We start from the raw sequence: 25,963 nt of genomic DNA, 5'->3' as shown, positions 1-25,963 counted from the left end.
GTATTAGCAATAATTAACTTAATCGTACTTGCTAAAAAATACGATTGCTAATATTATCGTGCGCAGCAACAGTCTGCGATCATGATAAAAATCACGTCCGCGCTGTTTCGCACCGCGGTGCTAACTGTTAATGAATTGCTATTTTTCACTCGATGCGAAATAATACACGACGAGCGGTGCGATGCGAACCGATAATTCACGATGCCGCGTTTTTAGCAAATAGCAAAGCAATAATACTTAGCATGCTGTGACATCAAGATTAGCATGTTAATGAAATTAATAGAAAATAGCATTAATTCCCATTACTAATGTATGGTATCGCATGTAATATTACCATTTCATTATTATAACGCTATACCGCAGAATAAAATAAATAGTATGGCTATACAGGAATTTCAATGGTGCCTAAATATCACTGTGATTGCCTCATCGTGGCTTTACAGTGAAGTAACAATGGCGCTATAATGATATCCTAATTGTGAATGGTGGAAAGATTTTGAGCCGACGGAAGAAAGAAAAATTACTACACTATAGTTGCAGGTGACTTCAACACGTGCCTTTTAAAATCTGATTTGCGTGCTTCCAAACTCCGTGCCCTATTCTCCTCCCTGAACTTAAGCATACTTCCACTTTCTGCAACCCATCATGCCCCTAATATTACCCCTTCTCTTTTAGACCTCTTCATCACCTCCTCGCCTGACCTTATAGATTCCTTTGGCCAATTCCCGTCTACCGTATCACATCACGACCTCATTTTCCTTTCCTTCAAAATTAGACCTGTCCGTCGTAAAACCCAATTTGTTTTCTCGCGTAGTTTTAAGGACATAAATTTGGAGGCTCTTAAACGGGATATATCTGACATTGACTGGTCTCCTGTATACTCTTCCACTGACATTGACCAAAAGGTAGCTATAATGACCGGTTTAATCACTAATATTTTCGATACACATGCTCCGGTTAAAAGAATTAAAATTAAACATGTACCGGCACCTTGGATGTCACAGGATCTAATTAACATTATGGCTAAGCGTAACCGTGCAATGTGTCGTTACAGAAAGAGACCGACAGACGAGAATTTTGCCAAATACAAGTACCTGCGAAATCGTTGCAGTCGTTTGTGTAGGGATGCCAAACGACGCCACATACACTCCTCAATAGATCAAAGCAACCCCTCTCAATTATGGAATTTTTTATCAACCCTCGGCATTGGCAAAACTGCTAGTCAATTGGACAATTTTTTAAATTTAAATGATCTCAATGTTCATTTCTCTACTTCACCTGTTTTCGTTGACCAGTCTACAAAAACACATACAATTTCCCACCTCGATTCCCTTCCTCGCCCTTCCTGTTCTCCTCTTCTGTTCAAGCCCGTCACTGAGGACGAAGTTTTAAAGCATGTCAGAGCTATCACTTCTACTGCAGAGGGAAGCGATAACTTGAGTCCCCGCATGATATCTCTTATCCTTTCAGAACTCTTGCCAATTATCACACATATTATTAATCACTCATTGACAACGAGTTCGTTTCCCTCGGCATGGAAACGTGCCAATGTAATTCCACTCCCTAAAACCTCTAATCCTACTTCCTTATCGCAGTTTCGACCAATTTCCATATTACCCTATCTATCCAAGGTCCTTGAACACGTTGTCCATAAGCAGCTTTCCCAATTCCTCACCTTAAATAATTTATTATCTCCCTTCCAATCCGGTTTCCGTCCTGGTCATAGCACCGTTACAGCGCTGCTAAAAGTCACTGATGATATACGTCTAGCAATGGAAAATAAATGTATCTCCATTTTAGTCTTACTAGACTTTAGCAGTGCTTTTAATTCAGTAGATTTTGACATACTCCTCTCTGTCCTTCGTTCCCTAAATATTTCCTCCTCTGTGTTAGACTGGTTTGACTCATATCTTCGGGGACGTTCGCAACGGGTCCGCTCTGATGAGGCTTTCTCAGATTGGTGTGACATCGAGGCGGGTGTTCCCCAGGGTGGCGTTCTTTCTCCCCTTTTATTTTCTATTTTTATAAATACTGTTTCCAAATTAATTGCATCCAATTTCCATCTCTACGCAGACGACTTGCAAATTTACCGTCATTCGCTCATTGAGGACATTATTTCTGCAATTGCTGAAATTAATGCCGATCTCAAAAAAATAGCTGAATGGGCTAAATCATTTGGTCTGATGGTCAATCCAGGTAAGTCACAGGCCATGATCATAGGCAGTAAATACATGACACAGCGTGTACGTGATGCACCTAGTATCGTATATGATGGCACTGTCATTCCTTTTACCGACACTGCCAAAAATCTAGGCCTAATTTTAGATAATAACCTTGCTTGGACTACTCATGTTAGTGAAGTCAGTAAAAAGGTATACTACTCGTTGCATAAGTTGAAGTGCCTCCAAAATTTTTTGCCTTTGAAAACTAAAATCCTTCTTGTCCAGACCCTAATCCTTCCTATCCTAGACTACGCCGACTCCTGCTACTTGGACATCACCGAGGAGCTGTTAACAAAACTAGAACGTTTACAGAATCTCTGTATCCGTTTTGTGTTTGGACTTAAAAAATTTGATCACGTATCAGCCTTCAGGTTGAGGCTCAAGTGGCTTCCTATCCGTCTCCGTCGCAACTCCCATATCCTCTGTTTACTTTATAATATTTTGCATAATCCTCTCTCTCCATCCTATCTGCTCGATAGATTTAACTTTTCCCACCCTCCTGAAATCCCGTGCAGATCCAGTGTCAGAACTAACCTCTCCCTCCCATCCCACCGTACCAATTTCTACTCCTATTCCTTTACCGTGCACGCAGTCAGATTATGGAACTCGCTTCCCCACACTGTTCGTGACAGTCCAACTATCGCTGTGTTTAAAAGACGATTGAAAGAGCATTATCTTAATTCTCAATCACCGTAATTTGTATTATTATGTATACATATAGTATTTATTTATTATATTCATATTATTATTTATTGATTTTATATATAGGTTTTATATTATAGTCTTAGTATAAATTATTATTAGTTCGATATTGTTGTAAATATAGTTGATTTAGTTAAATTAGTTAATAGCTATTGATTGTGCACGTCCTATCTGCTGTCTTTTAAATTGTATCTCTTCGTAGGGCTGCTGTAAGAGATTTCTTTTAGAAATAAGCAGTTCCTTTGTGTCGTCTTTCTGTGTTAATTATATCTTTATATGTGTTTCTTGTGTACAATAAAGAGTTAAATAAAAAAAATAAAATACAATGCGAAAGCGTTTTAACCGTTTTAATAAAACATGAGATAGTAAGAATATCGCTCAGAGCCGGTACGTGATATAAATGACAATATTATGTATTTTGTCAGGTCATTGGGTCATGCTATTGGTATTCGATAGACAACATAATATGACCTCCGTGGCTGAGCGTGGTTGAGCGCTGGTGGTTTAGACTAATGCTATGTACTCACATACGGTTTTGCTCGATAGTTTTACTCCAAATCGAGCAATAACCACCGTGTGGACCGCAAAACTCACAGCTCGATCGCTTCGAGCCGGCTCGATGGAATTAAATATGTCAAATATGTCATTTCCTTCGATTCTTCGTATTATGTTGCAAGATTTCAGATATTATAATACTGTCGGATAAGGTTTCAGCGGTTCAAAAGCCATGAGAAAATTGATTGAGCTGTTCTTACTTTGCTTTTGATAAAGAAGTAATAAGATATAATATTATTAGTGCAATGTTTTCATTCTAGAAGGCAGCACCATCACAGACAGTGAACGAAAAGTTTTGTTCGACGTTTAACCAGGCCCGGATCTACGTTTTAAAAAGAGGGGAGCAGAATTTATACGTGGGAGAGCCATGCTTCGGCACGAATGGGCCGGCTCGACCGGAGAAATACCACGTTCTCACAGAGAACCGGCGTGAAACAGCGCTTGCGCTGTGTTTCGCTGAGTGAGTGAGTTTACCGGAGGCCCAATTCCCTTTCCTATCCTCCGCTATTCCTTTCCCTTCCCATCCCTACCCTCCCCTATTACCCTATTCCCTCTTAAAAGGCCGGCAACGCACCTGCAGCTCTTCTGATGCTGCGAGTGTCCATGGGCGACGGAAGTTGCTTTCCATCAGGTGACCCGTTTGCTCGTTTGCCCCCTTCTTTCATAAAAAAAAAAAAAGTATCCCAATTTGCCGCCCTCCAAGCAAAAATGTGCGTTTTCAATTGGTACTTAAATAAATGAGAAGTCACGCCGAGGTCCCTGGCGACAAGGGGCGCCTCCAAGTCTTTTAATAACAGATAGAATTCTGCGAAACAACGTGAAGAAAGCGGCAAAAGATTGGGAGGTGGCCTCCGGCGTTTAACAACGTTTCTGTCAATATTCTGATAATTATGACGTGTCCAACATGTCGGATTTTGTCGGATTATTTACTGTATGTGCTAGTAGCGCCCTCTACTCTGACCTTTGCGTAATATTTCCTATTTGATAGGGGGCTAGGGCACACCCATTGTGATATTGGATATTATATCGTAAAAAAACTAATAATACTATCTGGTCGCTGTTAAGCATTAGTGTCCTAACCCACAATTTTTTTGTTGTTAAATTTTTAATGCAGTCTTGTTCTAAATCATGTAAAGATAATAGCTGCATCCATAACTCAATACGTATTTTTTTGTGGGTTAGTGCACGAATGCTTAATAGCGTCCAATTCTAGGGTGTGTATGTGTCTTTTATAGGTATACATATAATAATGGTTAGAAACAGTAATAAAAAAACTAAATTTATTAATTGGGCAACAAAAGGAATAAAAATAAGTAGGAAAAGATTATATGACTTATATGATGAAAGTTGTATTAACAATAGTGAAGTATTTAAAGCATATGTTAAAAACTACTCAAAAACCTTCAGAAAAGTTTGTAAAGCTGCTAAAGCCCTATATATAAAAAATAAAATTAAAAACTCTAAAAATAAAATCAAAACAACATGGCAGGTAATAGCGGGTGAGACTGGAAATGTATCCTGTCGCAGCTCTGATTTTGAACTATACTTTGAAAATAAAAAGATTACTAATGATCAAGAAGTTGCGACGCTCTTTGAAAAGTTTTTTTGCTGACATTCCGGTCTCAATGACTAAAAATTTAAATTCTTCGTCTGAAACTGCCGAAAAGCTACTCAGAGACAATGTAAAGGAATGTGATGTCAATTTTAAGTTTAGAGAAATTTACCCCAGAGATATTATTGATACCCTTAAATTGTTGAGTATCAAAAATACTGCTGATCTCTGGGGCATGTCCACAAAAATTATTAAATCAATAATTGACATCGTAGCTCCTCATTTAGCAATGATTTTCAATGACTGTATAAAAAATGGTGTTTTTCCTGACTTGATGAAGCATAGCAAGATTGTTCCTTTATTCAAAGCCGGAACTAAATCGGATCCCACGAATTTCAGGCCTATATCAATTCTACCGACCTGTAGTAAAATATTTGAAAAAAATATTTTAAAACAATTACTAGTACATTTTAATTCTAATAATTTATTACATGATAATCAATACGGATTTACTAAGGGTCGATCCACAACGGATGCGGTATAGGACTCCTTTGCAGTATTTTTGAGGCTTGGGAGGAGTCGCAGGATGCCTTAGGTGTGTTTTGCGATCCCTCCAAAGCCTTCGATTGTGTTGAGCATGCTACATTAATCAGGAAATTGCGCCACTACGGAATTAAAGACTCTGCTCTCAGCCTTTTCACTTCTTACCTTAAAAATAGGACTCAAATTGTTGAGGTTAATAGTAAAAGGTCCAAAGGAACCAAAATAGAATTAGGTGTCCCACAGGGATCTATATTAGGCCCATTTCTTTTTCTCATCTATATAAATGACTTACTTTATCTAGTTAAGGATAATAATAATGAGATAGTGCTTTTAGCTGATGACACTTCACTTATTTTTAAAGTGAAGCGACAACAGTCGAACTACGACGAGGTAAACAGTGCTCTCTCAAAAATAGTACATTGGTTTAATGTTAATAACTTACTTTTAAATTCTAGTAAAACAAAATGTATAAAGTTTACTTTGCCCAATGTTAGGCAAGTCCAAACCAATGTAGTATTAAATGATGAGAAGATGAATTTGGTAGACAACACTGTATTCTTAGGTATTACACTTGATAGTAAATTACAGTGGGGTCCTCACATTGTTAATCTTGCAGGTAGGCTCAGTTCTGCAGCATATGCAGTCAGAAAAATTAGGGAAATTTCTGACGAAGATACGGCACGATTAGTATATTTTAGTTATTTTCATAGTAGGATGTCATATGGAATCCTTTTATGGGGAAACGCTGCCGACATTAATACAATATTTGTGCTGCAGAAGCGAGCCATACGTTCTATTTATAAAATGTCTGCTTTAGAATCTCTGAGAGATAAATTTAAAGAAATTGGTATTCTAACTGTTGCTTCTCAATACATTTTGGATAATGTAATATATGTTAGAAAAAATATAAGTAAATTTAAAGTTAAAAGTGACATTCACTCTAGGAATACTAGAAATAAGCACAAGCTAGATTGCCGGTGATCAGACTTAGTAAAGTCAGTAAATCTTTTAAAGGTCAATGTATACGCCTTTACAACAAAATCCCAGAAAACGTTCAAAATCTTTCCATTAATAAATTTAAAAAAAGTAGTTAAAGAACGTTTGTGTGCCAAAGCCTATTATAAGGTCAATGATTTCATAAACGATGGCACACCTTGGGAGTAGGATGGCTTCTTGCAAGGCTACTTCTTCATTATTATAGGACTTACAATTATGTATGTGGATATTGTATATAATATTTAGTTACAAAATTGTAAACTTTATTTTAAAAGATTATTTTTTTTCTCACTTTTTTTGGTGAAAAAGTGGGCCCCGTGCGAGTTTCTTACGCCGGTTCTTCTCGCCGGGTTAGTTCCCGAACCGGTGGTAGGCATCATGTAGGACTTTCTGAAAACATTTATTTTAAATTTATTCAGAAATAAAACAATTTTGATTTTGATTTTGATTTTGATTTTAATATAATTATGTTCACAGTAAAATTAGCGCTGAAAGAACTTTAACTTCATGAAATACCATAAATAATAATAACTCCCACACCTGTTTTCGGTGACGGTGGCTTCATTGAAACCAGGCCAGTTATGCAGGAGTAATTTTAGAGTGCCCAAGTGTGTGCGCAGTACATAAGAACACTCTTTATTCCTTTTACTCTCATAACCAAGTGGGACCGGAAGACCGACATGACTAGCGAGAGATCAGGCGCAGGACCGACTTTTTACATGCCCATCCGACGCATGGATCATCTTTCTTGTCAGACAATCAGGTTATCATGTAAGAGAAATGTTTGTAGAACATTTCCAACGCGGGAATCGAACCCACGACCTCCGAGTCAAGAGCCACGCTCTAAACCACTGGACCGCGGAGGCGTTAATTATACCAAAAAGTCATGAATTTGGTCATACAATATTTATAATTAAAGTGTTCGTGCAATCCACGAAGACGCGCCCCACTATTCCTCCTAATCGTTTATAGTATATGTGTGCAAGCTTTCACCGATGTTTAAGTGTTATCGGTACACACTAATTACCTATGAGTGCACGCGCACACCACAAAAATAGACCAATGAGAAAGCGTCACGGTCAAAGGGAAAGATGTTCACCCAAAAATTGGTGGAGTGCGTGCGACTATAGACTACTTTTTATTGCAAAATAATGCGCAGTTCCTGCTCGATTAGCAATGAACTTACTGATCCAGCTAGATGGCGGCAACTTGCGCCAAATAAAATTTAAATTGGTAGTGTTATAGTGATGTTCTTTTGTTTACACGGAGATAAAATTCTATTTCAACGATAATATAAACTTTATAAGCATTGTTACGAGTTAATTTTAAATTAACAAAAACAACCCTTAAACCACAGTATCAATATGTTATAGTAGAGTAACTAACTCGTTCAATTATAGTGCCTGCGCCGTGATAATGCATTGTTTTGCTTTTAGTTAGGTGTATAAAACACGCGTGTTGTGTGCTTGATTTGGGCGGTTTGTAGTCAAAATGTGGAGACGAGACATCAGCGTTCATCGTCCAGTGTCTAGGAGCGATAGCGGTAAAATTAACAATGATAATAATCTGCAATCTTGTATGACATCATCTAAATATGTAAAATACCATAAAGTTAATATACCTAGCGGAATAGAGCAACAATCTCGAGCTGTCAAACGAAACCGAAATTGATTTACATCTGTGTGTAAAAATATATTCACTTACACAAGCATCTTTCTATGAGATCAAATTGTCAACGTGACGATAAGTGCCTACTGGACGTCAAAAAAAAGAGTTCTGCTGTCATGTATCACACGTCTCTTTTTACCACGCAGTATAGTAATACTATACTGCGTGACTAGTGACATCTCGATTGCTCAGGACTTTGTTTCTCTATTCCGCTAGGTATATTAACTTTATGGAAAATACGATACTGTATATGAAATATATGACACAAATAAAACGAATCATCTGTCACTTCATTGTCAGACGTGGTTTGCATAGAAAACGATGCAAAATAAATCAAGATTTTAACAGGCCGTCAACGACCGCTGTCGCCTCGAATCTCTTGAATGAAAATGGTCCAGTGCCGGTTTTATTTTTTTATTAGTGGTAGGCCATTTTATTTCATGAAATAAATCCCTAGGACGCTGCCGCACCCTCGGACGCCCTCCCCCCTAGGCCGCGGCCTATACGGCCTATTTATAAATCCAGGGTTGAGATGGTCTACTTTATATTATTATATTGTGTTTAAACCGAGTCATAAAGCTGACCCCGGGTTACCACGGCCATAAAACAGGAACCATTGTTTAGAAATATTTCTCTTGTAACTATACAACTCGCGTAAGCTTCTGCAACTTAATTGTTCTGTACAAAACTATGTAGCTTACTGCTTTACTAATATTTTAAAGTAACATAATTATTATAAGCCTCTTATAATAATAATAACATAATAATAATATACGCTTCACACCACGTCAGTCTGGCCCCATGCTAAGTACCTGAAGGACTTGTGTTACGGGTACCAGACAACGGAAATATATTTAATATTTTTATACTATACTTACATATATTTAGGGCGGATTCGACCAAACTGGAGTAAAATTTTACTCGAGTATAAACTGTCTCCTAATCTAAGAGTAAGCTGGTTTTGCGTTTTTCCAACTTCTAATCCAAGAATGACGTAATTACACAGGAGTAAATATTTACACGGGCTATTTTGGTGGAGTAAATATCAAACTGAGAATAGTTGCACAACAGGGTTCAACTGTCATGGTCGGTGTCATTGTGAACTATAATTGACATTTTATTTCATATACTCTTTGAGTAACTTGGTAAAATGCAAACGATAATATCCTAGAGTAAATTAAAGGAGTAAAATTATTCTAACTACGTTGTACCTATGGGGACCCCTAATATTTTTAACAATTTTTCCATTTTTGTATCAAAATCTTAATGCGATTTACAGACTATATCTACTTATCATAGAATCATAGAATCAAGAATTTGACGACTACGACACTAGAAATTTATATATTTTTAGAAAATTAAAACGAAAAGACACATATTTTATTAAATTTAATGTTAAGAATACTAAATAAATAAATAATGAATGTAATAATAAACAGTGTGTAACAAAAATAAGTGATAATGCCTTAGGGTGTGTACGTGTTCTTTGTAGAAAGTTCACTGTGAAAGTAGCAGCGCTGAAAGACTAATTTTTTTTTTCACTTTTGTATGGGCAAGCGCCCGAGCGTCACTAGTTTCCCCATACAAAAGTGAAAGAAAATTTTGGGTCAAATATAACAGGGAGTCAATGACCGCTACCGGCATGTTTCGCCGGTAACACAGTATAGAGAGGTTATTGACAGAAGGGTTGAAACTATCAAAAACAGAGACGTGTAAATTCCAGACCGCAGAAGTTTGGCAGAGCGCCAGGGGTCAATGACCGATTTCAGGACACGAGAAAAATCTTTAATTAATTGATGATTATGCTTAAGTTTGGGGATAAGGAAACATGGATAGGTATAGGGCTAGTACACACTAATATAATAAAATACATGTGGCACTCGAAGATTGTTGTTGTAAAGCATAGCATTTCTTATTAACTTATGCAATACGTTTGTTGTAAGTAAGTTGTTATTCAAAATTCAAAGATGACGCATCGTCAGTTTCTACGACGCGACGTCGCGATGTAGTTTTTTACGATGCTCGTCGTAGATTCCCACGACACGCGACGTCGCATCGTGAAACGACGCCGCATCGTGGTACGACACGACGTCGTATCGTGTTTATGTGTCCCGGTCTTCGAATAATAAAAACTAAGGAATCGTAACTCCCATGCTATTACCGTTTTAAATTTGGTTCCTTAAATCCTTTTGATTTGTCATGTAACGTCAGCCTAGTACCGCTCAAGGTCACCTAAATATTGCAAATGTATTGAAATGTGTACCTTAGGTACACTTTTTTGACAAGTATTGTGGAGCATGTTTTTTGACGGAGTTACTTTTCCTTAGTTTTTATTATTCGTAGGTCCCGGCCCTAAGGCGCAAAAACCATTCAATCGTGATTACGTTAAGGAAAATTCTACCTACTCTTTCTTGACAGACTGTCTACGAATAATAAAAACTAAGGAATCGTAACTCCCATACTACCGTTTTAAATTTGGTTCCTTTAGATATGTCATGTAACGTCAGCCTAGTACCGCTCAAGGTCACCTAAATATTGCAAATGTATGGAAATGTGTACCTAAGGTACACTTTTTTGACAAGTATTGTGGAGCATGATTTTTGACGGAGTTACTTTTACTTAGTTTTTATTATTCGTAGCAGACTGTACATAATCTAGTTTTTCGTACGAGAAAGTCTCAAAATATAATTATGCTTATGAGATCACTATACATATATTATTTTCACATACGAGTAATATATGTCAACAAGTTACGATATAATAATATAATACGAGTTAGGCCGTAATTCAAAGTTATTGTCGTTGCGAAGTTAGCGCGTGTTGGTAATCCGACGACAACTTCTGTACAATTAAACAATTATCCGACTTCTAAAAGTGAGCAGGTTATATTTCTGAGTAAAAAAAGTATTTTTAACGGTTGGTATAAACATTATTGTATAATCACAGGAAACGTAACTCCCATACTATTACCGTTTTGGTTCTTTTCGAACTGTCATGTAACGTCAGCCTGATACCCCTCCACCTAAATATTGCAAATGTATTGAAATGTGTACCGGTACACATTTTTGACAAGTATTGTGGAACATATTTTTTGACAGAGTTACTTTTCCTTAGTTTTTAACTTGTAGTAAGATAATCACAATATTTATAGTCATCTATTTTACATTACATTTTAACCACTGATACTGATTTTGAGGTTTTTGACTAGGCTGTATTTTTAGCGATTTCGACTGGCTGGCGTCAAAACTTTAACCAATATAAAGAGTGCTATTGAATAGATAAACTCCTGTTAAATAAATCAGCGAGAAACTGTTTTTTTTAGTTTTAGCAGTAAAACGATCCTTTTAAATTTTACAATGTTTACATCAGTGCCCTTCGTTCCGAAAAATTAAATTAAAATGCCACTTTATGTCAGACTATAGTCCTAAAAAAGTAAAATAATATCCTACTTTATGACATAGGCTATAGTCTGTCATAAAGTAGCATTTTAATTGAATTTTTGTCGGTCGCGATTTGCCGCGGTAAAAAACGGCACCATATGTTTATGTCCACAGTTTGTCTATACTTTCGCATTTCTACTACTAGGGCCTTTTCAAAATTGAACGTTTCAAAACCTGTAGGCTGTAGGCATCCACTTATCTCCTCCTAGTCTCAAGCACTTCGCTAATGTAGTGACCGAAAGCGAGAACAAGGCCAACATAATTAGAGCCAGACCCGCCCTAATGAGATTTCTGAACATATTTGTATTTAAGTACGTCCTACATACAATAAACTTCTAATGATGTTCGTTGCCAAACTCCTGCAAAATGCTTGTCTGATTGTGATGAAAACTGTAAACACTGGTCTGAAGGTCTGAAAATCGTCCAAAATCTATTTCTCATTTCCAAAATATAATACTGATTATAATTTAATTGCGTACCAAAAACGAAGAGATTGGTGTGACATAATAATTTTATGTTTAACCCATAAAGTTAATATACCTAGCTGAATAGAGCAACAATCTAGAGCTGTCAAACGAAACCGAAATTGGTTTCATCTGTGTGTAAAAATATGCGTACGTATACACGGTATACACTTAAACAAGCATGATTGAACACGATTTCTATGAGATTAAATTGTCAACGTGCAGTACGTGCCGACTGGACGTCAAAAAAGAGTGCTGCTGTCATGTATCACATGTCTCTTTTTACCACGCACTGTTATTGATAGTGACATCTCTCTTGCTCAGGCCTTTGTTTCTCTATTCTGCTAGGTATATTAACTTTATGGTTTAACCCGTCGATCGTGGAAAAACGTGTCTCGGTCACCGGTGACCGTATGGGGCTTGATGAATTGTTTGCTAAGCAACGCTTTTGCTAAAAAACCCGGTTGTTGAAATTCTTTGACAAAAGTTGGTCTAATTTAAGCGCTCGAAAAGTAGGTATCAGATGATCATTATAAACGGACAAGGAACGATTTAAAAGCAAATATACGGTTACCGTGGACCGTATTAACGCGGACGTTAAAAATATAATAACACAATTTATTATATTACATAACAAATTTCTAAAGTAGACCTCCATTTTGTATCAACGACAAGTATCACAGAAAAGTCCTTGTTATTTTCGAGTACAAGTACTTATGCTCGAGGCGTGGGGCCCAAAGCGAGGCCTCTCGGGTAAGAGCCGGGGCTCCAGGCGCGGGGCCTCAATTCAATTACGTTTGCATCTCAGATTATCATAGCCGTTATAAACAGGTAAAATTAAATTTCGCTATTAAGGTGGTTAAGATCATGGTTTTCCTTAAAATTATGTGATTTCTGGGAAGTTAGAAATGGACGTTATTTTGCCAAAAGTTTAGTGTTTGAGACAGTTAATATTTATGAGAAACTTAGAAAAAGTATTTAGTGATCTTGACGCCACTTTGACGAGAATTGAAGTGGATATACTCAAATACGACAAGCATTGATGTTAATATTTTGGTGAAAATATATAATAAACGACTTGAAAAATTGCATACAGTTTATTTTGCACTTGTACATACAGAGATTGAACCAACGAAGAGAACAGAACATAGATAATCTAAGGCCCGTATTTTTGGTCAGTACTTAAGATGCGACCCGGTCTTAAGACGCGGTTCGGCTCTGTGATTGGTCCAAATTTTGACAGCCAACCAATTACAGAGCCTGAACAGTGTCTTGAGACCGAGATGCATCTTGAGTACTGACCAAAAATACGGGCCTTAGTGACAACGACAATTGACATTTTACGCAGATTACAAATTATAGACGTGGGTTACCAACATCGTGGGTTGCAAGTATCGAGTACATTAAAATGTTACAATAAACAAAACATTGGGTTGCGTTCAAATTACACTAACAATTGAGGATCTATTGTGATTTATAAAACCAACAAATTCGAAAAATACTTCTAAAGCACTTCATCAGTATTTTTAGCGAAAACACAAAATTAAGAAAAAAAAAGTTAAACTAATCCCATTTCATTGAAAATACTAAATTAGGAAAAAAAGTTAAACTAATCAAAACTCATTAGAGCGAGGAAGAAAATAAACTAATCCCAACTCATTAGAGCGAGAAAGAAAACCTTTGGAGGAAGTAGCATTGAGACAACATAGGCCTTAAAAATCCCGGTAAAAACCACCTTTATGTTATCCCAGTATAATTTGGTTAAAAATACCGCGCGTAGCTCATTGATCACTCTCCGTAGCGGGTCTACGCCAGTCCCGCTACGCCCGTAGCGCGCTACGCTCGTAGCGCAGTGAAGTGAAGTGTTGTGACCTCTTTGGACTGACAGAAGTAAGTCTTTCAATTCACTTCTTGAATTTTTTTCTGAGAATTACTTGAATTTTTAGGATTTCTGGGTATTTAAAAATTTTCAAGCGGGAATTATGGAATTTATACTTGAATTTTTCGGGTATTATATATTTTTAATTTTTAAGCGTTTTAGTGAAAGTTAAGGCAAATAATATGTTTTTTACCGAAAAACTTGGGATGAAATTTGACTTTCTTGCATTAATAATGTAAAAAGTAAGGGTTTCGGGAGTAATTAACTTTTATGAATATACAATGAGGCGAAGTTCGACGAAGAAATTACGTTTTTTTGGGAATTTACCTAGACTTGAAATTTTTCATTGGATTCTTGCGTCTTTAATTTTATGACAGTAGAATTTTAGCTACCATTTATTTACTATATATTATATAGTAAATAAATCGTGGGTTCGGTTCCCACGTTGGAAACATGTTATTTCCAAGTTTGGTTAGGACAATGCAGGCTGATCACCTGATTGTCTGACAAGTAAGATGATCCATGCGTCGGATGGGCATGTAAAAAGTCGGTCCTGCGCCTGAACTCTCGCCGGTCGTGTCGGTCTTCCGTCCCACTAGGTTATGAGAGTAAAGGAATAGAGAGTGCCCTTGTGTACTGCGCACACACTTGGGCACTATAAAATTACTCCTGCGTAGCTGGCCTGGTTTCAATGAAACCGGCCACCGTCACCGAAACCAGTGTGAGAGCTATTATTATTATATATTATATAAGTAGACATTTTATATTCAGAGTTTGTCTAAAACATTTTCCGTAAGCTTTGACCTTTGGCACGCAGAAAACTCGAATATTAATCTTAATTTAGTGACTCTGACCTAAAAACAATACTTGTACTACACACACTGGCAAAATTAGCGGAACATTGGTAAAAAGGTTGAACTTGAACTCAACTGGGCCGGGCTGTCTGAAAGCCTTTTTTATAGCTTCTAAGCTCATTCAAGAAATAAAATATTGAACAAAACTGGCAAGTGTTTTTCGATTATTGACGTTGTAAGTGTTCCTGATAAGAATGGCGTTTTAGCGGGGTGCAAGGTATGCTCAGCTCATTTGATTCTTTGGTTTTTGGAAGAACACATTGCTTAGATACAAAATTAGTGATTTCCCAGCATCTGCGACAGCTAGAGCTGTAACCACGATAGAGAAAGGTCACACCTACCGTTCGGTCAGTCAGGCCTTAGGTGTGTCGGCTTCCGTGGTTCATCGTAACTTTCAAGGCTTCAGAGAGACTGGATCTTACGTTCGGAGACGAGAACAAGGCAGATATCGGGTGACAATGGTTCAGAATGACCATTTTATAAGGAAACAAAACTTAAGAAATCGACCTCAAACTGCTATGCAGACACGAAACCTGTCGGAACAGGTCCAAGATGAACGTGTAAGTGATTGTACAGTAAGAAGAAGACTCAAATAAGTTAAATTAAACTCAAAAGTGCCAGCAAGGGCACCAAAACTTGAGACAGGACACCGAAGAGCCAGGCTAAGATTTGCGCGTGAACATCAAAATTAGACAAGTGAGTGAAATCTTGTGCTGTACAGTGATGGGAGCAAATTCTGTGTACATTGTATTGACAGGCGATAAAGAATGTGGATAAATCATAAGGAAAGCTACAGGCCATCAAACTTACCGGAAACAGTGGCCTATGATGCAGGCTTCGTAATGGTTTGGAGTTGCATATGATTTGGAGCCCGCATGGAGCTGATGATTATAGATGATGGTACTTTGACAGTACAGAGCTATAGCACCGACATCCTGGAACTGCATGGTGTGCCTTTTACACAGTTTTAGGTAGTTATTTTCAATTTTATGTGCGTCCATAGAGTAAGAAAATCGGGCATTATTACCTAAACGATGCTGGCGTAGCCCAGGTGGAGAGGCCAGCGTGGTCTACGGATGTGGATCCGATTGAAGACGTGTGGCACATCAATGGGTGAACGGTACGAGTTAAAACTCCAGCTCCAAAATGAGTCCAGGAGCTCGAGTTGGCGCTACTGGAGGAGTAGGAGAATATCCCACAGGAAATGATTGACAATTAAAATGCAAGCATGGAATGGCGTATCCAGGCCCTCTTGAGATCCATAGAAGGCATTACACCAGCATTACACGCTTTTAACATGGCATTTCTTTAATAAAAATGAAGAATTTATCTTAAAAAATTACTACTGAAATTTATAAGATTTTCTTAATTTTTTTATTTTTGCTGATTTTTTTCTATTTTTCACGTTTTTATGCCCTAAATTTATAATCAATTTATTTTTTAATAATCAATTAGTAAATAAATAAATAAATATATAAAAATCAGTGAACAATTAAAAAAAAATTGAAAATTTTGTTATGTTCCTCTAATTTTGCCGGTGTGTTTATTTATTTCACTTTATATTTCACGTAATTTAGGCTTGTAACTTGTTATTTGAACTAATTTTATTTACGTCATGTAGAAACTTTCAGTGATTTAAATTAAAGCCCCATAAGCTCACCGGTGAGCGAGACACAATATAATAATAATAGATTTCCAAGAATCCACGATCGAATGATTAATTGATTAAATATTTTTCATAAGCGTGTAAGCATTTTGAATCGGGGGTTGTTTTAAATTTCTAAAGTTAACGTTATTGGGACTCAAGTGAAAAAATATCTTATTGTGTTTATATACTAAAATTTTATAGTCTGTAAAGTTTGATATTTAATCTATTACTGGCTGTATTATATTTTTGATCCAAATAAATTAATGAAATATAAATTTATAACCAACTGTGAAAGCAAACCTTGAATATTTTATGGAAGTACCGGCAAAAGAAAAACTAAACAGCAGGAGCAGGATATAACTTCCTATCCTACGCCCCGGCGGCAGTCTAATCTTTCTTCATCTTACGAATTTTAATTCCTAAACGATTTTATCATAATATTTACCCATTATTTACCCATGCCAAAGTGCACAATGCTGCTAAAGAAGTGGGCCTGTTTCAACACTTCGTGATAAGTGCCGGATAGGCTATCTATTACTTATCTGACTGATACCCCATACTCTATCTGTCATAAGTTATGGATAGCCTATCCGGCACTTATCAGGAAGTGGTGAAATAGCCCCTCAAAAACGGATTGCCTTTTTTGATGCGGTAGTTCTTAGTAAGATAAATTGTTGATAGTTTATACTGACTAATTACATTTAGCCAATCCGTCTCCGTCTTTCGAAATAGATGGTTCTTGTTACTGGATAAGATTTTAATGAGATGTGAGATATAGACCAAAAGAGACAAAGAAGAACAGGACTAAGATACTTCAACAAACGATACAATATACAATGATATTTATGATCTTCTGGATTTTACTTATAATATTATAAAAGAAATGTGAAAGTTTCTGTACTTTTTTAGTCTGTTATCTATTTACGATAAAATTGCATAACCAATTTTCGTGTTATCTGGGATTGCGATATTCCGAATACCTGGAAAAATAAAGAAGAGTTCTCATCTCGTAAAAAGTATATATATTACTTTCAGATTGACGTAGGTATAATTAGAAAAAATACGCAATAAAATAATGCAATTATAATTCGCATACGTCTCTGTCAACGCCGCTGTGCCGGTCGGAGTGTGGGTGTTAGGTTTGTTTCGTTACGGAATTTCTTGAATTCGCCGCCCTCAAAGCCCGCTATAAAAGCTATGCAAAAGCGTAATTAACTAATTATACATACATTGTAACGATTAACATTCTAGAAATAATTTTCATATTTCACATACATTTTCATAATATTTCATACGCTCAGTGACGGCTGAATGTTTAATGTGGTAGTTTTTATGACTAAACATTTCTGGGCGTCCAGTATTTTTACTACCTCAATGACGTAGCATTTTCAAAGAATTTGTTAGTATTGTAACGACACAGGACATTTTTAATGAATACTGGGTGACCCGGCAACATTGTTTTGCATTGTATCAATATAAAAAGTAGATAAAAACCTATTCTCAGACCTAACGAATAAACATACAAAATTTAAAATTAGATGAGACGTTTTGGAGGAGACCACGCACAAACACTGTGACAAGAGAATTTTATATATAAGATTTGTTTCTTTTAATAGTATCAAGTATTCTTAGATGTAACTTCTTATGCCTCCAAAAATATTTGCAAAGTTTCATTTAATTGTTTGACTAGCTATATCGCTGGGTAAAAGTATGTATTACGTATTACCAGCAAACATTATTTTGCCACATAGGGTAAATGACGAGTAGATTGGACAGTACTAGTCATTGGAAAAAGCACAAAAACACCATATTTATTTAATGTTGCTTTAAAAACTGACTGTTTTTCTTTAAAAACAGGCGTTTTTTTACTTTAAAAACAGGTAATTTTTAAAGCAACATTAATAAATATGGTGTTTTTGTGCTTTTCCCAATGACTGGTACTGTCCAATCTACTAGTCATTTACCTTACGTTATAACTTTCTGGCATAGGATAATAGATCTTAGCCGATTTCCAGACCTACCCGATAAGCACACAATATTATTAAAATACATCCAACGGTTTTAAAGGAGCTTAACAACAAACACAGCGATACTAGAATTTTATGTCATCACTTTTTATTTCATTTTTTATAAAATAAGGGGCAAACGAGCAAACGGGTCACCTGATGGAAAGCAACTTCCGTCGCCCATGGACACTCGCAGCATCAGAAGAGCTGCAGGTGCGTTGCCGGCCTTTTAAGAGGGAATAGGATAATAGGGGAGGGTAGGGATGGGAAGGGAAGGGAAAAGGGGAGGATAGGGAAGGGAATTGGGCCTCCGGTAAACTCAATCACTCGGCGAAACACAGCGCAAGCGCTGTTTCACGCCGGTTTTCTGTGAGAACGTGGTATTTCTCCGGTCGAGCCGGCCCATTCGTGCCGAAGCATGGCTCTTCCACGTAAACTTCTGAAATGCACCGTTGTTTTTAATTAACACGTCCAGTTCAGTCATAAATAACGATACAAGCCAGAAATTTCAACAAACGCTAGAAATTCTACGCCCGACTTCTAAAATATTGGGAGAGTAATGTTCTCTTCTTGTTAAACCAAAACGAACTTTAGCTATAGAGAACAGAGTTTAATTTCGCTTAGGGACGTGAGATTATTTGCGGAGGCTTCGCTCAGGTCGTTGACCTGTCTGTTCGGTTATAGAACCTTTATATAACTCTACTAGTTTCCTGACTCTACCCAAGTCATCTTGATAAATGGGAGTGAATTTTCACTCTTTCGAAATTTAAAAAGTAAAAACTATTATTTACTACCCGAATTAAAGAGTTTACAGAAGCGCAACTACGTTGTGCCAAAATTAATTTATCCTTTACCTGAAACCGTACACTTTTCTTGGACAAAAATATCCTTATCCGTTCTTTCCCGGGACTTAAAGTATCTTCATAACAAAATTTCAGCAAAATCGGGTTCAGCGTGGCGTGGTAAAAATCAGACAGACATACAAAAAAGTCATGAAATTAAAAAGTGGCAACATCGTAGTGTCATCCCTTTTTTCTTAGATTGATTTGAAAGGGATGACACTACGATGTTGCCACTTTTTAATTTCATGACTTTTTTGACAGACTGTACACTTTCTCATATTTATAATATTAGTATGGATTAGCGTTGGTATAAATAGCATTAGCAATAATCGTACTTGCTAAAAATACGATTGCTAATATTATTATCGTGCGAAGCAATAGTTTGCGATCATGATAAAAACCACGTCTGCGCTGTTACGACTTGTTAATGAATTGCTATTTTTCACTCGATGCGAAATAATACTCGCCACGAGCGGTGCGATGCGAACCGATAATTCACCATGACGTGTTTTTAGCAAATAGCAAAGCTGCAATAATACTTAGCATGCTGTGACATCAAAATTAGCATGACGTTAATGAAATTAATAGAAAATAGCAATAATTTCCACTACTAGTATGGATATTAGTATGGACTAGCTGACCCGGGAATTTTGTTTTGCTATTTACATTATGGCAATATTTTTTTAACAGGATATAACACTGTTTGTTTTCACTCCAAAGGCAGCACCAGCACAGACAGTAAACGGAAAGTTTTGTTCGACGCTTGACAACGTTTCTGTCAATATCCTGATATGACGTGTGCAACATGTCCGTTTTGGTCGGATTATTTACTGTATATTATGCTAGTAGTACCCTCTTTGACCTTTGCATGGTGTTATTCAGAGTTTATCTTCTTATGTAGTAATTTAGTAAATAAAGTTTAGTTTTTTAAACAATTTCATATTTATTTAAAACGCATCGCATCTCGTTGCAATGTGAACTCACCCTTAGAATTATTAGTTCAATAGCATTTACACATTTCACTAATTTCTGACTTAGAACCGAAATGAATTATTGCTGATATTACAATTTTCAGTGTCACATTTGCTTAAAAGCGTTTCGTTTGTTAAATTAAATATTTATGAATGCAGTTTCAGTTATATTAAACTAAAATATGTATATTATCTTTGACATTTGAATTATGATACATATTAAAAATCATAGGAGTAATTGGACGCTGTTAAATATCATTACGAAATATCATTTACGAAAACTGGGCAGTTCTGGAAATATTACATACATACGTGTCGAATTGATAACTTCCTATTTTGAAGTCGGCTATGGTTATGTCCACATCTGTATCATGATAGCGTATCTGCCCCCGTAGACAAGTGGCAAAACGCTAACGCTAACGCTACAAAAAGTATGAATTTGACATTAGTATTCGCTAGCGAAGCGATGACTTATGTCAAATCGCATACATTTTGTAGCGCTAGCGTTAGCGTTAGCGTTAGCGCTTTGTCACTTGTCTACAGGCCCAGATCTCCGTCGCGTAGCGTCGAAGCGTATCATGATCGCTAGTGTGGATGCAAAATGATCGCGATCATCAGGTACATTTCTAGCGATCATGATAGGCTTCGATGATACGCGACGGGGATCTGTTAGGCTTCGTCCACATTTGTATCATTTGCGCGATCAGATCTCCGATCAGATCTCCGTCGTGTATCATCGAAGCGTATCAAAATGATACGCGTATCATGATACGCCCCGATCGCTATTAACCGGCGGTTCATAGCGCGGTTAATAACCGCGTATCTGATACGTGTCATATCAAATACGCGCATGTTCAGCAGAATAATCTAATAGGCGTCCACAGTCCACACTATGATACGCATACGTGATGATCGCGCGCGATGACGCGACGGAGATCTGATCGCGCAAATGATACAAATGTGGACGAAGCCTTACGCGATCACGATACAGATGTGGACAAAGCCTATTAATGGCCCGAAAAAAGCCTAGAATTTAATCCGCAACACTAAAAGGTTTTAAGTGCTTTTATTTCCAATCCAGTGATTGATGTTCAATATAAGAGTATACCTAAAACAAGGCTTTTATGGAATTATCATAACAAAGCCAGTAGCATGGCATTATGTTGCATGTCAGTGTTGGCAGCTATAGAACTCAGCGCCCCACAAAAGATATTAACATCACAAAGTACCTACATCAATAGAGGTTCAATGCATTGTGTGATACAGTAGGGTTATACACAGGAAATCTAAGGTACTGGAAAAGTATTGGTAGAAAGAATCTACTTAACTGTATAAATTATAATGCCATATAATCCACACGGTTTCAATTTTTTGACAATAACATAATTTTAACAATAAAAAAAATAACTAAGGGCCTGTTTCACCACTTCCTGATAAGGCTATCCACCACTTAACTTGACAGATAGAGTATGGAGAATCTGTCAAATAAGCCTATCCGGCACCTTATCAGGAAGTGGTGAAACAGGCCCTTAATTTCCTTATCTGTGAAATACCGGTTCGCAAACGGCGAAGTAACCCGCGAACAATTAACATTAAAAATACGGCCAAATTACAATTTTTTTGAAGTCGGTTAAAATTTGCTTCCAATTTACATGGACAAAGCACATATTATCTTATATCTTTAAACGAGCAATTCTTGTATATAAATATATAATTGGAATCTCGGAATCGGCTCCAATGATTTTCATGAAATTTAGTATATAGGGGGTTTCGGGGGCGATAAATCGATCTAGCTAGGAACCATTTTTAGAAAATGTCATTTTATTCGTGTTTTATAGAATACCGAGCGAAGCTCGGTCAAATAGCTAGTTATAATATTATCTATCATAGTATCATAATGTTATCTAAGGCCTAGATAATATTGTACACTAGGCAACGCACGCAACTTCGTTGCACCAAAAGTATACTTTATCGCGCCATAACCGTACATCTTTTCCGGTAAAAAATCCCTATGCACTTTCCCGGGACTATAAGTGTCTGAAATGAAAACTTGGTTCAACAGTTTGGGCCTCAAGAGGTAACAGACAGACAGCTGATACATTGTCGCATTTATAATATAAGAATGGATTTAAGGCATTTATAATAATACTAGATGTCCCGCGCGGCTTCGCCCGCGTAAATTAGAAATTTTACAGAATCCGTAGGTACATTTTCCCATAAAAAATATTTCCCCCGTTTTTCCCACATTTTCCTGAGTTTCTTCTGTCGTATTAGTCTTAGAGTAATAATATAATATAACCTTCTCGATAAATGATGAGTCTTACTCGATAAATGATCTATCTAACACTGAAATAAGTTTTTAAATCGGGACCTGTAGTTTCTGAGATTGACGCGTTCAAGCAAACATACTCTTCAGGTTTATAATATTAGGTAGATATAGATTTTTTTTAATTATCGCTTGACAAACTCGAGTCTCGATCTAAAAGACTATGAAATGGTATAATATGGTAGTGATGATGATGATGATGATGATGAAGAATGTAATTTGCATAGTAGCATATGCTTTCTGTTCTTAAAACAACGCCGAAACTCCCAAACTTGTATCTATAAAGAATCAGGAATTCTCTCGGCACCTTCCGAACCACGGTATACCAGGTATATCTCGGTGCAAAATCTTACTTGTTGGTAGCATATGCTTAGAATACTTCTCACGAAACCGAAGTCACCATATGTTTCCCTATAAGTTTTGAGGAGTTCCCTCGATTACTTATGGATCCTTCATCAGATCACCACTTTTCTGAATATAATACCAAATTGGGATGATACCCTATATACCAAAAGAAAAATTTTGAAAATCGGTTAACAAACGGCAGAGTAATCGTTGAATATAAGAAAACGAACATAACACCTCCCCCATTTTGAAAGTCGGTTAAAATTGTAGCCTATGTGTTATTTATTTAATATTTTAATCAGCACATGAATTGAATAACAAAATTTTTTTCAAATTAATCGTAGCACCATCTGTCAGGACAAACTAAAATTGAAATAGAATAATATTGAATGCGATGATAGCGCCGTCCGCCGGATCTAATGTAAAACATTCCAAAATCAACAACTCCTTATAAATAAGAAATTAATTGAAAAAACATTTTCTAGTAGACCAAACTGTAAATCTAAACCATTCTCGAATCTCCACGAACACACACAAAAAATTTCATCAAAATTGGTCCAGTCGTTTAGGAGGAGTTCAGTCACATACACACGCACACAAGAAATATATATATATTAAGATAAGAATAGATAATTATTGTGCATAACTAGATATAACTAGATCCTAGGCATTAATACCCAAGGGTATTAAGTGACATGTAGACTGTATGTATTTGCAGTTGGGAATTGGGATGATTAAGGATACAAAAAGTTTAATTATTATTTATTTATTTACATGTAAATTGTAAGCTTGCTTACTTGTGGTACACCATTGACGATGACTGCATTGACGACCTCTGTGGCTCAGTGGTGAGCGCGTTGGTAGCTCAAGCCGGGGGTCGCAGGTTCGAATCCCGCCGACGGAACAAAAAGTTTTCAAAGTTCCTGGGTCATGGATGTGTATTAAATATGTGTATCATATAATAAAAAATCTTAAATATATATATAGTATAAAAGTATTAAATATATTTCCGTTGTCTGGTACCTGTAACACAAGTCCTTCAGGTACTTACCACGGGGCCAGACTGACGTGGTGTGAAGCGTCCATAGATATTATTATTATTATTATTATTACCACGTGGTTACTTGCTACACAATGTTCACATCTTGTCGCCTCTGTGATCCAATATTTTAGAATTTAGATCATGGCTCTTTTTATATTCGAAGGTCGTATGTTCGATTCTCACGTTTCAAAAGTGTCGTTTTCAAGTATGGTTGGGATATACAGGCTGATGATCTGACTATGTGATAAAAAAATATTCATGCGCCGGATGGGCGTGTAAAACGTCCGCCTGATCAGGCGATTTAGCCGAAACTTTTTCGTATTCGCTTCGTTATAGAATCGCCGATCAAAAGTATGGAATTGACATAAGACGAGTCGAACGTCAACGTTATATTAACGAACGCTTATGTCAATTCCATACATTTTCATCGGCGATTCTATAACGAAGCGAAAACGAACAAGTTTTGGCTCACCCCCCAGCTCTCGTCGGTCGCGTTGGACAATGAAACTAAAGGAACAGATTATGCGTGCACTGCACACACACTTGGGCATTATAAAATGAAACCGGCCACCGAAATTTAGTACCTATTTAACATTTAATTAACATTTAATATTTATACATTTAAAAAATAAGTAATAATATACTGTTAGAATTCATGAATACTTCACAATCATGTATTTTCCTAAGCCGCACGTAACATAACATCTTCCATGTAGAACGTAGTGTTATTAGTTTAGTTCTGGTACTGTATAAATTAGCACTAATTCCCTAAGTCCCCATTACATTCGGCGATATGTAGGTCGGCGGAATCGACTAATGTAACGATCGCTTATGGGTAAGCGCTCAAGCGTGGAGGATTGCTTTTTGATTGACAAATTGTGATTTATTTCTCGGCTCTGCTGGCAGTCTGACTGAAAGAAATGCATCGTAATGCATACAAAGTGATTTCTAAATCTATTTTGAGCAGTTCTCAAACTTTTTTGGTGACGAAAACTTTTTAGGAAGTGGAAGGAAGTTTTTGACGGACCCCCAAAAAAGTAATGTTTTTTCTTTGAATTGTTTCAATGTCATGTCTGATGACATGTCTAAAAATGATCTATGTATTGCTCGCGGAGCAACAAGGCCTTTGCGGAGGGCACGTCTCCATAGTGCACACTTTTAGAATAGTTGGTTTAGGGCATGACATATTTAGTGTTTAGTAGTTAGTACGGGAGCCCTAGAACATTTTTTTTATTACTATCACGCTATTTTTTGTGAGTAGCTTCATTTTGATAAGACGAACAACATTTTTTTTGCGAAAAATCTCGAAAGTGGTAGCTAACAGAGATAGAGAGAATTTCATACTTTGACTTGATGGTCCTAAAATATGGATTGTTCTATTTGTAGGACAATGTTACTCTTAAATTATACAACTAATAATATACAAAAAATCTGCTCGTTAGGGTTCCGTTATAGGGTTCTGTAATCAACAAAACTTGGTTGATTACTGAACCCTAATTTATGCTCAGCACTGATGAGTATACTGGGTTTTACTTCGGAACCTACGCTGAAGTTCACTCAAATGAACTGACAGCCAGTTAACAGTTGTTTGGAACTGCAATCACTGACGTAAAAGTTGAAATTCGAGCACAGTGTTCTCAATCAACTTCAGACAGTTCATTGCAATTTGAGCTTCATACATTTCAGCTTGGACTACAATCACAGTATAATGCTAAGTACTCACATACTGTTTTGCTCGATCGAGCAATCAAGTCGAGTAAAACTCACAGTTTGGGCTTTCGTCCACACATTCGCATTGCTCGATAGTTTTACTCCAAATCGAAGGAAATAAGATATATTTAATTCCATCGAGCCGGCTCGATGCGAGCCTTTGAGCTGTGAGTTTTGCGGTCCACACGGTGGTTTTTG

The 25,963-nt window shown here is 36.8% G+C and overlaps 1 protein-coding gene across 1 annotated transcript in view; it reads left to right on the top strand.

Annotated features, from left to right (window-relative positions):
• The first annotated feature begins 13,966 nt into the window (after positions 1-13,966).
• Positions 13,967-25,963, top strand: part of LOC121735808 (atrial natriuretic peptide receptor 2-like) — a 54,047-nt gene continuing 42,050 nt past the window's right edge. Inside the window, exon 1 of the mRNA XM_042126768.1 lies at positions 13,967-14,032. The gene's annotated coding sequence lies outside the window, so the exon portion shown is untranslated. The remainder of the gene's footprint in view (positions 14,033-25,963) is intronic.

Source organism: Aricia agestis, chromosome 18 (genome assembly GCF_905147365.1).
Source record: "Aricia agestis chromosome 18, ilAriAges1.1, whole genome shotgun sequence".
NCBI classification, from domain to species: Eukaryota; Metazoa; Arthropoda; class Insecta; order Lepidoptera; family Lycaenidae; genus Aricia; species Aricia agestis.
Note: the sequence above shows the minus strand (reverse complement) of the source record. Positions and strands in the feature narration are given on the sequence as shown.